Source organism: Cydia splendana, chromosome 27 (genome assembly GCF_910591565.1).
Source record: "Cydia splendana chromosome 27, ilCydSple1.2, whole genome shotgun sequence".
NCBI classification, from domain to species: domain Eukaryota; kingdom Metazoa; phylum Arthropoda; class Insecta; order Lepidoptera; family Tortricidae; genus Cydia; species Cydia splendana.
The window spans coordinates 6,273,268-6,287,601 of NC_085986.1; the positions used below are offsets into that span (position 1 = coordinate 6,273,268).

The 14,334-nt window shown below is 35.9% G+C and overlaps 1 protein-coding gene and 1 long non-coding RNA gene across 2 annotated transcripts in view; both read left to right on the plus strand.

The window, feature by feature from the left end:
• The window catches only part of LOC134803825 (uncharacterized), a 347,292-nt gene that overhangs the window by 183,052 nt on the left and 149,906 nt on the right, over positions 1-14,334 (plus strand). The gene's annotated exons all lie outside the window — the stretch shown is intronic.
• Positions 5,557-14,334, plus strand: part of LOC134803724 (scavenger receptor class B member 1) — a 135,584-nt gene continuing 126,806 nt past the window's right edge. The window contains exon 1 of the mRNA XM_063776534.1: positions 5,557-5,841. The gene's annotated coding sequence lies outside the window, so the exon portion shown is untranslated. The remainder of the gene's footprint in view (positions 5,842-14,334) is intronic.

Below are 14,334 nucleotides of genomic sequence, written 5' to 3' on the forward strand. Positions count from 1 at the left end.
TAATTCACCTCGCTGTATACTTTGACATTTTGAATACGTTTGCCGACATGATCGACGATTATATTATTTTCTTCTGTTTTACTCCACCTATTTTGCAAGCAAGAAAGTAATAGAATATTTTTCGCCTCGTAGCCAGCAGGCTGGCCAATTTTAAAACTTTGACAGCCAGCTGCCATTACCGCCTGAGGGGTCAAAAGCCCTGTTCATAATGGAGCATAAACAGCAAATTTGTAGAACGTAGTATTTCATTTTTCTAACAATCTAGAACTATTGTCGCCATTGTAAATCCGAAAGGTCGTTTTTTTAGCATTAGAAAGAACTTGAAAGAAGGTAAGCAATTTTGACAGGTCTTTTAATTGAAAAAACGCTTTTTAAAAATCAATAACTATTACTATTGAAAGCAGTAGAATATAAATGATCGTATTACAATCATAATTGTTACATATTTGCCGTAACTTATTTTTAAAATGTGTTTTTCAATTAAAAGACACATCAAGATTGTTTACCTTATTTCTAATGCTAAAAAAAACGAACTATAATAACAAGGATTAGGGACAATTTACCCTGACTATCGGGTAATCTTTTTAAGCAGGTATGTAAAACAGCTGGCATTCATCCGGTGAGTGGGAAAAGTACAAAACATAGCACAAGCGACACCTGTTACATCCTATTAAATTGTAAATACAAACGTAGTTACTTTCTTATACAAGTAACAGTGCGCTTTTTAATTTGGACGGTTTACCATATATGTTTTCAACGCCATCTATCCCGAGTTTCTCTAACGATCAATAATGTCAGTTGGCTGATTTAATGCTGATAAAAAGACTTTTGATAAAAAGCGGAAATTATAAATTTGAACCATCTTTATAGGAGTCAGAATTTACAAAGGGCCTTTTACTCAAGAGCTTGAGTAGAAGTTCCTTGGAATTTACTTTTAATTTGCCATTAAGTGTAGAGTTTTGTGTTTTAGTTGTATCCTATTGATTTGTATCATAATGATCATAATCTTGCAGGATTTACAAGAAAACGAACATGTAACATTAAATAAAATATGCATGCGAGCGGATTGTTAGTCACAAATCCTAAATTACATGGTTTGTAAGGACTGCTAGCGCCATCTAGCAGTGAGTAGTTAAACCATAATCATCAAAAGTATATCAGAATATTTTACTGGATTTACAGTTTACTGTGATCGTTTGATATTTGATTAGTGCGGAAAACTTTACTTATTCATTACTAACTCGAAACATATTTGTTATTTACAAAATTTTAATAAATGGAATAAAACGGGCAAGTAGCGACATCTAGTGTTGACTAGAAGAACACTTGCTTATCATGTAGTTTATCTATTCCCCGACAGATGGCAGTAGTAGTCCTCTAATTTATTAGCTTTTTTGCAACATTGTATCAAATTGTATGCATAAAATGGTCTTGTTAATTATAAGATTGACGATTAGATTGCTAGTTAACGAGGTAATTACCTATGACCTAGTAAATTTTTCTTTTTTCCTCATTTTTTTGACCTAGTTTGCAAATAAATAATTCAATATAAGTATTTAAATAGATAAGGACCTACTCTTCTCACCACAGCTCGTAAACGCCCTCTTGTTGATGCATCAAAAACGGATAAGAAAGTTGCATTTAATCCACAAATAGTGGCAAAGTAATTCTTTAGATGCAAATTTTGAGTTATTTCCTCATTTTGGCTGGTGGAATTGGTGGACTTTAGTAGGTACCTACTACCTACATATGATTTTGAATGATAAATGTTTAATAGCTTTCATTTATATCCAAATCGAACTACACCTTATTACACTACCTTGCTACTTACTATAACTTACATTGTATTACATTGTATTGTATTTTGTAGTTTCACAGTGCCTTGGTTTTACTGTAATGCTGTGTTACTGATTTGACTAATAAATATAATAAATAAAAATGAGTCGTCAAAATGCCGGGACAACGCGAGGAAGAAGAAGACCTACGGTTAAAGAAGCTCCTATATTTCTTGTTCAAACTGGATTTTCCATAAATTTACCTGTCATTAATAATGTTTATGCATTTGTGCACCATTGGCCTTTTGTTTACAGAAGCCATTGTGATGATTAATGTGCAGTAGTGATGTTCCATTGGAACTGACGTATATCGTCATAAAAAACCGGCCAAGTGCGAGTCGGACTCGCGCACGAAGGGTACCGCATTACGCAAAACGGCAAAAAATCACGTTAGTTGTATGATGTATGGGAGCCCCACTTAAATATTTATTTTATTCTGTTTTTAGTATTTGTTGTTATAGCGGCAACAGAAATACATCATCTTTGAAAATTTCAATTGCCTAGCTATCACGGTTCATGAGATACAGCCTGGTGACAGACAGACGGACAGACAGACTGACAGATGGCCAGCGGAGTCGTAGTAATAGGGTCCCGTTTTTACCCTTTGGGTACGGAACCCTAAAAACTAAGACGATTTACGTAAAACGGATATAAATTATTACCTACCTACTTCAATTATGTGTATCTACGGGTACTTTTTATTATTATTAGGACTATTAGGAGTCTTTAATAACTCAGGCAGTCCTTCAGATCCTGTTCAATCTCTGGTAATTATTTTAATAACTGTAATTAAATAAATAAAAACCCTAATAAAATGATAGCGAGCCTGCCTGTAGCCAGATAACTAAGATCTTGTAGTCTGTAGTCTATCTTAGGCCCACTTGCACCATTCTACTAACCCGGGGTTAAGCGGTTAAACCGTTAACCCACTGTCAAATTGTACTGGTCACCATGGTAACTACAGGTTTAACCGGTTAACCCCGGGTTAGTGGAATGGTGCAAGCGGCGCTAAAGTGTAGTGTATTTCAGAACCTAGTGTAAATTTAATTCGATAGCGTGACCGCGTGACGAGCGTTCGCGTTTGCGTTATGTCTAGTTTTGTATGGGATTTGGAACAGCGTGCCAAGCGGGACTTGGAAACTCAAAATTTCATACAAAATGAATATGAATATGAATGAAATTTACACTAGGTGTACAGACACCCCCTTACAGACCCTTATGAAGCATTTAGGTACAAAAAGCACAAGGTCACATCATGTAGGTGCAATTTTACTGGTGAAATGCTACGATTCGAGCTCCACAACTGAGTCGTATTCTACACCATTTTATACTGTAACAATCCAGATACACCCCTAAAGCTTAGGTAATAGGGCCGATTTTTAAATTTCGGGCGCTCGATTTCGTCACTCGATATAAAGGATGACTCACGTTAGACCGGGCCGTGTCCGGGCCGGAGCTTCCGAGGCATCGTTTTCTATGGAAAGCATCACGTGATCACCTGTCATGTCATAGAAAAGTAAGCCTCGGAAGCTCCGGCCCGGACACGGCCCGATCTAACGTGAGTCATCCTTTAGTCTGTGGAAATTGTGGAAAACGGCGATATGATAATTTGATTGCTGATATGAAATTTTGTGTCCCTGCCGCGCACTATTATAAGCAGGAAATTGATATTGTGTATTATTTAATAAAATAAAAATTGAAATTTATTATTTTGAAAAAAGAGCAACAGATATTGGGAATCTAGTGGTAATGAGTGTAATGACCATACAAGAAATATTGTCTTCTTTGTTTTCAAGCACACCAATACATATTTTAAATTTTCAAATAAGTCCTACCTAATAAAAATTACATAATAATATTTGAAAGAAATACGATTGAAACGTAATTTCGCAAACAAAATGACGGACACAATGATGCGTATTTAACAGTAACATTGACATGTTATTTTTTTTTATAGTAATTGTAGCTCATCTCATGAATCTTATCATCTTCCTACCGTTGTCGATGCCACGGGAGCTTTGGGTCCGCTCAGCGACTAATCTCAAGAATTAACATAAGCACTAGTTTTAAAAAACGTAACTGCCATCTGATCTTCAACATCAGAAGGGACGACCGGTCTGGCCTAGTGGGTAGTGACCCTGCCTGTGAAGCCGATGCTCCTGGGTTCGAATCCCGGTAAGGGCATTTATTAGTGTGATGAACACAAATATTTGTTCCTGAGTCATGGGTGTTTTCGTTGTGTCGTGTTTTTGTGTCGAATTTATAATAGTCTTACATTATAATTATGAATCAAATTATAATTCGAAAACAATCCTTAAATACTCATTGGTACAAACAGAAACCTAGTTAACTGTACATTGGTGCCATTGGTGGACAAAATACAAAATAATATTTTCACATCACCTATTCGGAAAAGGGCTAGTTCTTCCCCGCTAGGAGGGATCAAAGTGGTACTTTTCCTCCCTGCCAGGGGGGATCAAAGTGGCACTTTTCTGTTCTAGGACACTGTTTTTGTTATTTTTTGCATTATTTTTTTAGCTTGAATAATATTTTGAAACATTATAATATTTTGTGTATAATAATTTGTGTCAACACTAAGATTTTTTTATTTTCCTCATAGTTGATGTGAAAAGCAGTATGTGCCACACGGTATCAAAATTATTTCGTCTTGGGCGTTAACACTTGAATCCCTCATTACGCTCAGGATTCAATGTACGCCCTTAACGGAAATATAATCATTTTGATCCCTTGTAACACAAACTACTATTAAATCTTTCGCGTTTTGAACACATATTAACTCACATTAAATTTATAGACAGGTCTAACGCGAAATTTATTCAAATACCTTTATTTACCGACGTTTCGACACAGGTTTCACTGGTCGTGGTCGCGGCTAACTGATGTCCCAACAAAATGTCAAAACAGAGATATGTGCAACTACCCGACGAAAAGTGTATGGAAAAGTTTGGGGTGGGGGTAGGGTAGACATCACATTTTCAAACCACCCACCCACTACACATAATGTTAATTATTGTCAATAGTCCGACACGCAACATTCACAACACATTCGTTCATTCGTTTTGACATTTTGCTGCGACATTTTGCTGGGCGATGTACAGTTAACAGAGTGGGCCATGGTACGAGCTGAGATTTCAACCCACGATATCCGGACTGCAAGTCGCACGCCTTACCGCTACTAGGTTACCAATGCTCATCATCAGATATCGGCTTCTAGAAAATAGCATTTAATGACATTTAATGTTCGCAGAAATCGCGAAGCGTCTGGTTGACGTAACTGGTGACCGAAGAGCTGGCGGCTACCTCACACAACGTATCAGCATTGCGATACAGCGAGGAAATGCCGCCAGCATCCTTGGTACAATGCCTCAAGGGCCTATTTTAGATTTAAGCTAGTTATTAATTTCGTTTAGTAGTACCACTGTATATATATTGTATGTAAATAAATATTTTTTGAAATGACAAGTAGTGAGTTTTTATATCGCCTTTCTAAAATTACAAATCCTTTTTCGAACCCTACTCTAGTAAAACCGTGTAGGTACTTAAAAACGAATATATATATTATTGAAGTTGAAGTAGGTATCTATTTTTTCATGAATATCCCATTGCGCAAATTTCTAAAATAACAACGGAAAAATGTTATTGAAATCGATTATTTTGCGTATTAAAATCATCGTCAGTGCGAGCGTCATCAAAAAAGTTAAGTAACTTAATGACAATGCCTCATTGAAGTAAATGATTGTTCGTCATAAGTCAGCAGTGAGTGGTGTCTTGCTTGCAGTCGGGCGTCCGAGCCCGCATAGACTGAACGCACTACGCTGCTGCATCCGCGATAAATTAAAAAAAAAAACAAGCCCTCGCTTCCCGGCATTTTTGACAAGTGACAGCGCGCCATTTTGAAAAAAAGTGTTTTTGTTTTTTCTAAAAGTGTGTTTTTCTTGTGATAAGTGGTTGTGAATGGTGCAATCGAAATAGGAATTTTGCTAAGGTAATTTTATTGCAATAATCTTATGTAATTATTGGTTTTTGCTAATTTTGCTTTCACTGCGAGCGGGGGTAAATGTGTCAGTGGGTCGCTTGAGTGAAATGTGAGCCGAGAGGCTGTAGATGCAGACGATGACATTATACCTTTGCCTTATGAATGTTTTAATAAAAGAAAGTAGACTTTAGTAATTTTGAGGTTTAATGTTTTTGAATGTTAGATGCAAAGTAAGTACCTAGGTAATTTATAGGGATTTAAAAAAGTTAAATGCCAATTATATTTAGGTATAAACACAGTTTTATTATGCGTTTTTAATAGTGCCACATTTTTTTTATGTAGTCTTAGAAACTTAAATACAACTATTTATTACTTATTTTTAATATTTAAAAGTAGGTAACGATTTCAAGCTAATTCCAAATCTTTTAAAATAACGCAACTCAGATTGATTAAGTGTACATTAATTTAACGATATAAATCATTTTAAATAAACAAAAATCATTCAGTATTAAGAAAAGCTTAACAATTTACAAGTAAACAAAAAAGGACATACCTAATATTAATTTAATTTTAATTTAGATTAGTTTAGTTTTTTAATTTTAGGTATTAATTTTATTATAAAGTAGTTTTACTATTTATAGTTGTATTTCAGATTCATTGTTTGTTAACCAATAAATAAATAATGTCATAATAAACTTATTTATACATCGTTCTATGTATAGAGACATTTAATTTTTGGTTTGAAAACTTTAAAAAAATTGTTCATTTTTATCTATGAATGAATCCTCTTATTATTGACAAAATATTTGCATATTTTAATAAATCAGTTTTCGAAACGGGGTATACTACTTTCGATGTCACATAATTTACGACCTTGACAGTAGCACCAGGCCAGGCTCTAATAGTGGCTTTGACACACATTAGCTTTTGACGAGTGACAGATGTCAAACAATAATACTTTTTCAGAAACTTTCTTAGTCTTCCGCACAAAACTTTGTTCGCGGAACACTTATGGGATCACTTCGGTCTTGCAAACCAGTTAAATGCGTTTTTCTCAGATACCGTTTGCCGTAGATACCTAAAATTTGCAACAGTTATTTTTATACATAGAATAGAACTATAGTCAAGCCATTTCCGTCAGTTGAAAAAAGTTGCAAATTTAAAAAGTGTAGTCGCGAAGGGTAATCGTCCCATAGAAAAATTGAATTTCGCGCCTTTTCTACTGAGAAAGTTGTTTGACCGGGTATATTTTACTAGGCTTATTCGCGTATATCCATACATAAGTATTAAGTCGAAGTTTAAGGTCGCCATTGGGTATAAAGAATTTAAAAAAAATCACTTTTGTGACTGAGTTAGCTGTTCAGAAAAAATGGTACCCTTTTCTTTTTTTCGAAAAACCATCAACTTTTGGGTTATTTAGACTCAGAATCACGAGTACTATTAAATGAGACATTGTTTCCTCCTGTTTTTCATACAAATTTTGGGTGTCAGTTTTGTAACGGTCCATACAAAATGTATGTGAAAATGCGTTACAACTGGCATTTTTTTGGGACACATTTTTTTCTTTTTAAATCGATAGTCCTCGTGATTCTGAGTAGAAATAACATAAAAGTTAATGAATTTTCGAAAAAAAGTAAATGGTACACTTTTAAGTGAAAATTCCCTTATAACTATTATTCCAAACTTCAATCGATATAATTAGTAATTCCCGAGATATTTAGCGATGTGACAGATACTACAGATAGGCAGAAGGATAGAATAGAGTTGCACCACAAAGGTTCCTTCTTACCTTCGGTACGGAACCCTAAAAACGAAAATGAATATAATCCACTATAACAGATGGAACCTCGTAATACTGAAAACAATCTTAATTAACTTTTAAAGTTACGTGAACGAGCGTTACGAAATAATTTCGGTTGCTGTTTTAGTAAAAACCTTAGTCACGTTGGTGTGCTTATTTTTATTTATTCATTCATTTAAACTATAGGTATACATATAGTATAAATAAATACATTTCAACCTAATAGTATATGCCGGACTGTACCTTTATTTACATTTTATTCTACCAAAAAAAGCCGGTCAAGTGCGAGTCGGACTAGCGTTCCAAGGGTTCCGTACATTACCCAATTTTTAACAATGTTTTTTTTTTATGTGGAACGTGAATGAAATGTCTTTAAAAAACCCATTCGGTCGGATCAAAAACTAAGTAATTATAAGTCTGCCTCACGCTTGACTGCACATTTCTAATAGGATTTCCTGTCATCTATAGGTAAAGAACAATTTTGTGTATTTTTTCAAAATTTTAGACTTGGTAGTTTCGGAGATAAAGGGGGAGGGGGAATGGTCGGACAGACAGACAGACGCACGAGTGATCCTATAAGGGTTCCGTTTTTATCCGTTTGAGGTACAGAACCCTATAAAGAACTATTACAACATAAACTTACATTATAATAAGTATTTATAATATAACTTGTTTTAATTATCAAAAATCATTATCCAATTTAATTTGCCATTTATTTAATACATCATCTAAATCTGTTTTGCGGTTTAAGCGTGAAGAGGTAACACACATAAACATAAACACACACAGACGGAGTTAATTTCATATTTATAATATTACTAATATACTTATACTTACTTTTTTTTTCTAGTTATGTATATTAAGTTTGTATGCACTAGTAACTACATTCAATAAAGCTAATCCATTCCTTATAAGCTCATATTTATAATATTACATAAATAAAAATAAAATAAATAAAATAAATATTATAGGACATTCTTACATTTCTTACACAGATTGACTAAGTCCCACAGTAAGCTCAAGAAGGCTTGTGTTGTCGGTACTCAGACAACGATATATATAATATATAAATATGTACTTAAATACATAGAAAACAACCATGACTCAGGAACAAATATCTGTGTCATCACACAAATAAATGCCCTTACTGGGATTCGAACCCAGGACCATCGGCTTCACAGGCAGGGTCTCTACCCACTAGGCCAGACTGGTCGTCATACATATCTATACTATGGATAGTATGGATGCGGTTGGCGCAAGACCGGTCATTGTGGCACTCTTTGGGGGAGGCCCATGTAGTGGACGTCCTCTGGCTGATACGATGATGATGATGGATATTACTAATATGGATGATTTAAAACATTTATTTACCTACAATATATATACAGTGGTACTACTAAACGAAATTAATAACTAGCTTAAATCTAAAATAGGCCCTTGAGGCATTGTACCAAGGATGCTGGCGGCATTTCCTCGCTGTATCGCAATGCTGATACGTTGTGCGAGGTAGCCGCCAGCTCTTCGGTCACCAGTTACGTCAACCAGACGCTTCGCGATTTCTGCGAACAACTTATGCGCGCTGGGACCCCATGGACCTAGAGTTTCAACACCAAATGGATTAATTTCATAGTGTCAATGTCATTATCATGATCATTGCATAATCAATAATTAACTGTGTAAAATCTAATAACAGTAATTTATATAGAGATTTGAGTAACAAACATAAAAACCGGCCAAGTGCGAGTCGGACTCGCGCACGAAGGGTTCCGTGCCATTACGCAAAAAACGGCAAAAAAATCACGTTTGTTATATGGAAGCATTGGGAGCCCCACTTAAATATTTATTAATATTCTGTTTTTATTCTTACTTCTCAGGGAATAAAATGGGCTATTACGCCTATTACTTACTCCCCCTTAGTGACATACTACACTTAATGGCCAAGTGTGATGAAAAAACACATCAAACTTAAGCTGATTTCTTTGCTTATGTGATTGCGCTTTTTAACTTGACCTGAATTCTTGTACTTAGAAAATTTTGCAAACTGACCCAGTAACACCTTAGAGGCAGGCAATTAAGAGCTGCTTAAGGGGCCCACTGATTAACAGTCCGCCGGACGGTATCGGCCTGTCAGTTAGAACAAAATTTTGACAGTCCCGAACAACTGACAGGCCGATACCGTCCGGCGGACTGATAGTCAGTGGGCCCCTTTAGTATTTCTCGAGACAACTGACAACATACAAATAACAGTCATCATGGCCTTTGGGTCCATTACAGACTATATAAGCAGTGTCAGTTTCATGGCAAGGCCCGTGGGGCGACACTCCTCCTTTCGGGCATTGTCGGCTCCGTTCGGTTCAGCATTGCTCCGAGCAATTCTTAGGGTTGACACAACTTGACGTCCCTTTGTGTGACCATAGATAAGATAATGACTTGAATTCTGACATCCCTAAATAGCCCAATTTCGCAGATTCGACTTCACACTCGCGTTCGCGACTTCGCGCCGCGATTCGCGCACGAGTGTGGGGCGGGCTAAAGGGAAGTAGAGGACTAGAGACTAAATATACGTCCTTGAGATCTCATCTAAAGAACCACACTATTTACTGAAGAGATTGTCTAAAGTGGAAGTTATGGCAGCAGGCGCGCCGGGTTGGGCAATGGTTTGCGTAATGGTAGGCAGACCAACGAAAATAAACAACTTCCAATAGTTGGACTTTTTTTTTTTTTTTTTTATTGAAAATTTAACAGAAAAAATACAATATTTAGTACCTTAATCTAATGTTTCGCCAAACTGTGAGACAGTTTGTTGGCGGTGCGCTCTAAACTAATCTTAAGCTAAAGGGGTACACTAATTATTAAGTGACAAGTTAAGTTATCATTAAGAACATATAAATTTACCTATATGTATGTATGTACTTGAATATTTATCGATTTTTTTAGCTGTAACACAGCACAGAATAAATAATAGTACTAGGTACAGAAGACTCACTCTCTAGGAGTCTCTAGGAGACTCACTCTCTATCAGGACAGATATGGCTGCTAGGTGGCGACAGCGCCACGCGCGGCTTATGGCTAGCCACCAAAATTGGTGTGGAACGGATGTACCTACTTGTAGCTACCTGTTGCAAAGCGACGAAATCGCGGAGTGAGCCACGCCTGCTTAAGGCCAGTTAAGGTACAGATGGACGGGCAGGCAGACACACAGACAGACAGACAGACGAACGGACGGACAGACAGACGGACAGACAGGCGGACAGTGGAGTCTTAGTAATAGGGCCCCGTTTTTAGCCTTTGGGTACGGAACCCTATTACTAAGACTCCGCTGTCCCTCTGTCCGCCAGTCTGTCTGTCACCAGGCTGTATCTCATGAACCGTACCAGCTAGACAGTTGAAAATTTCACAGATGATGTATTTCTGTTGCCGCTATAATAACAATTACTAAACTTAATTAAGTTAACTAAATTACATACTACAAACGTGATTTTTTGCCCTTTTTTGCGTAATTTATTTATTTATTTATTTATTTAGAAATTTACAAATACCTTACAGACTAACATACATATGTATTTTATAAACTTAAAACTAAACACTATTTAGTCGACAAAACGGCGTGGCTCCGTAGCATCGGCTGCTCTTGTGTCGGATTCGGCAGTTTGCCCCGGAACCTCCGAAACACGACACCTTTTGGCCAGAAGTCGACGCACTCGATGGTTCCCTGCAGCGGTACTGGTACGTAACCCTTCGCGCGTGAGTCTGACTCGCACTTGGCCGGTTTTTTTGCCTGAGATAAGTGATTATTTAGACCTGCTTCGATGGGTTCTATCATTCCTATCTACATAGTTTACCCATACTATATACTTAGTTATTTTCTATCTTACAATCTACCAACTTTCGACTAAGATCTGTGGTTTCTCTCGTTAGTAATTACCCCATAAAACTCATTAGGCTGACAGTAAAATAACAGAGTTGCTAGTCAATGAGATATAAGTAGTACCTAAAGCCTCTTAAAACTATCACGTTTAATACGATTTCCCACGTGGCACGCCATTTTACACTGGATCAAACACATTTTGGAAAGTCTCTTCTGTGGACAAAACAATAAAAGTTAACGACCCACATATATATCACGTTTTTCTTGAGTCTTAAATACTGGAAAAATGTATCCCATCTGTTAGCAGACAGCGTTTAATAATTAATCGAATTAGATTTTCGATTAACACCTATTCTTATATGTACCCCTAGTCACAGAATAAATAATAGTACTAGGTACAGAAGACTCACTCTCTAACAAAACGCGTCTGTTACGATCAGCACAGATATGGCCGCTAGGTGGCGACAGCGCCACGCGCGGCTTATGGCAAACCCCAAAATTGGGGCCGAACGGATGTACTCTTAGCTACCTGTAGCAAAGCGACGAAATCGCGGAGTGAGCCACGCCTGCCCTAAGCTCTAAACCATAATTAGATTCCAAAAAATGTTGCCACTGCAATAATTTGTTTGTAAAATAGTAAATTCCTTTTTATAAATAAATACGCTAAGATAATTGATTTATTAGTAATTTTACGCCTACGATTTAAAAAAGTACTTTTATTTACTTATTTTTACATAAATACAAGACGCGCTAGTAAAAAGTGGCAACATTGTCTTACTTTTTTTGGAATCTAATTATGATTTAGAGGCGCGCTGTTCAGAATCCCATACAAAAATAGACAACGCAAACGCGAACGCTCGTCACCCTATCGAATTAAACTTACACTCGGGGTTCTGGCAGGGGTGTGAAACTCCTGACTTCGGCCAAACTCGGCTCCGCTCGGCTCAGCATTGCTCCGAGCGATTATTAGGCTTGACACAACTTGACGTCTCTTTGCGTCACAGATAAGATAATGGCTTGAATTTTGACAACCCTAAATAGCCGAAAGGGATAGTGCCATATATTAGAAAGGGACAGCATGATTCGACCCTGAACCGCTGTCAAACTTCGGTATTGTAGGAAGTGTCCTTTCTGTACGGTAGTACCTACTATTATTTATTCTGTGGTTCTGGTCATTCCGCAGACTCTAAGCTGACCTGTTATTGCATTTTTTAATATCTGACTCAATATTACTTGGAAATATAATACGAGTATGTCCATAATAAGTAATAACCATGTACTTAAGTAATATGTAACATAAGCATATTATTGATATTATACATTTATGGCTGTACAGGGAATTGTGATAACACATAAAACATGCATTTAAATATATAATCAACATACCTACGTAATTGATTATTTTAATATCATATTCGTATTATATTTACTTTACTATATTCGTTTTTTTAGCATTAGAAAAAGACTACGCGATCTTGACGTGTCTTTTAATTGAAAAACGCTTTTTAAAAATCAGTAACTATTACTTATGAAAGCAAAGGAATGTAATTAATCGTATATCATTCATAATTATTACATATTTGCCGGGACTTATTTTTCAAAAGTATTTTTCAATAAAAGACACGTCAAGATTGTTTACCTTTTTTCTAATGCTAAAAAAACGAACTAGGTATATAGATTGGTACTAATAGGTAAAGAAAGAGATTAATGGCCCGATTCAAACTTTAAAACACGTCAATTAATAGATCAAGAAACGATATGGATTAGATATGTCAGTGTCAAATGTGACGTTTCTTCAAACAAATCGTCACTATTGACACTGACACATCTAATCCATATCGTTTCTAGATCTATTAATTGACGTATATTAAAGTTCGAATCGGGCAGAAAGATAAAGATATATTATTCAAGTAGGCATATTACAATACGCTGATGAACGTCAAATAAAGCTACACCGGCTCCAACCCTACACCACTGCTCGAAAAGATTTAAATCCCACCTAAATTCGAGGAGGGTATCCCAATATGGGACCGGCAAGAAACTCGGCGGGTATAACTTTGACTAATATAAATATACAAGTATATAATAACCCTTTACCAGGTAAAGGGAGATATATTTCCCACATACGACACTTCAAACTTGTGTTCTATTTGCAACGAGTAAGAGTAAGACTGACATTCGACTGTTATTTTTTAACTGTCAGCCTGATAAAAGGTTAAAATATACTTCGTGCAAAATGATAGTCGATCAAAAGTGATCGGTTAACGACAAAAATATAAAAAAAGTAAAAAAAGAGATTCGCCAAGCAGATAATACATTTCAGTAACATTTGACCTAAGTATATGATAATATGATATGGTTACAAAACTGAACTAATTATATTCATCAGTTCCTTAATCGATACAAAACATGTAAACAAAATGTTTACACAAGAGATCAAAGGTTAAACCCTAAATTAGATAAAAACGATGGAAAAAAACGATGAACGATGGAACCCGGTTAAGACACTTTTACATAAAACGCCGAGCCCTTCCATTGCCTCATTGTACAGATAAGTGCTTCATTAACTTTACGGTTATGAAACAATATATTTTTAAACATTCATAACATATCAAATATATCAAATATCAACACTTATTCAGCAAATAGGCCACAAGGGCACTTTTACACGTCAACATTGAATTTACATACAAGCAAAAATAATAACAAGACATTAACAATTTTATAAAATACAGCTAACAATTCAAACTAACGTATTACAATTACTAAGAGATGTATATGGTCTCTTAATGTCGAATTACATAAAAAATACAGATACAAAACACAAAGAAAA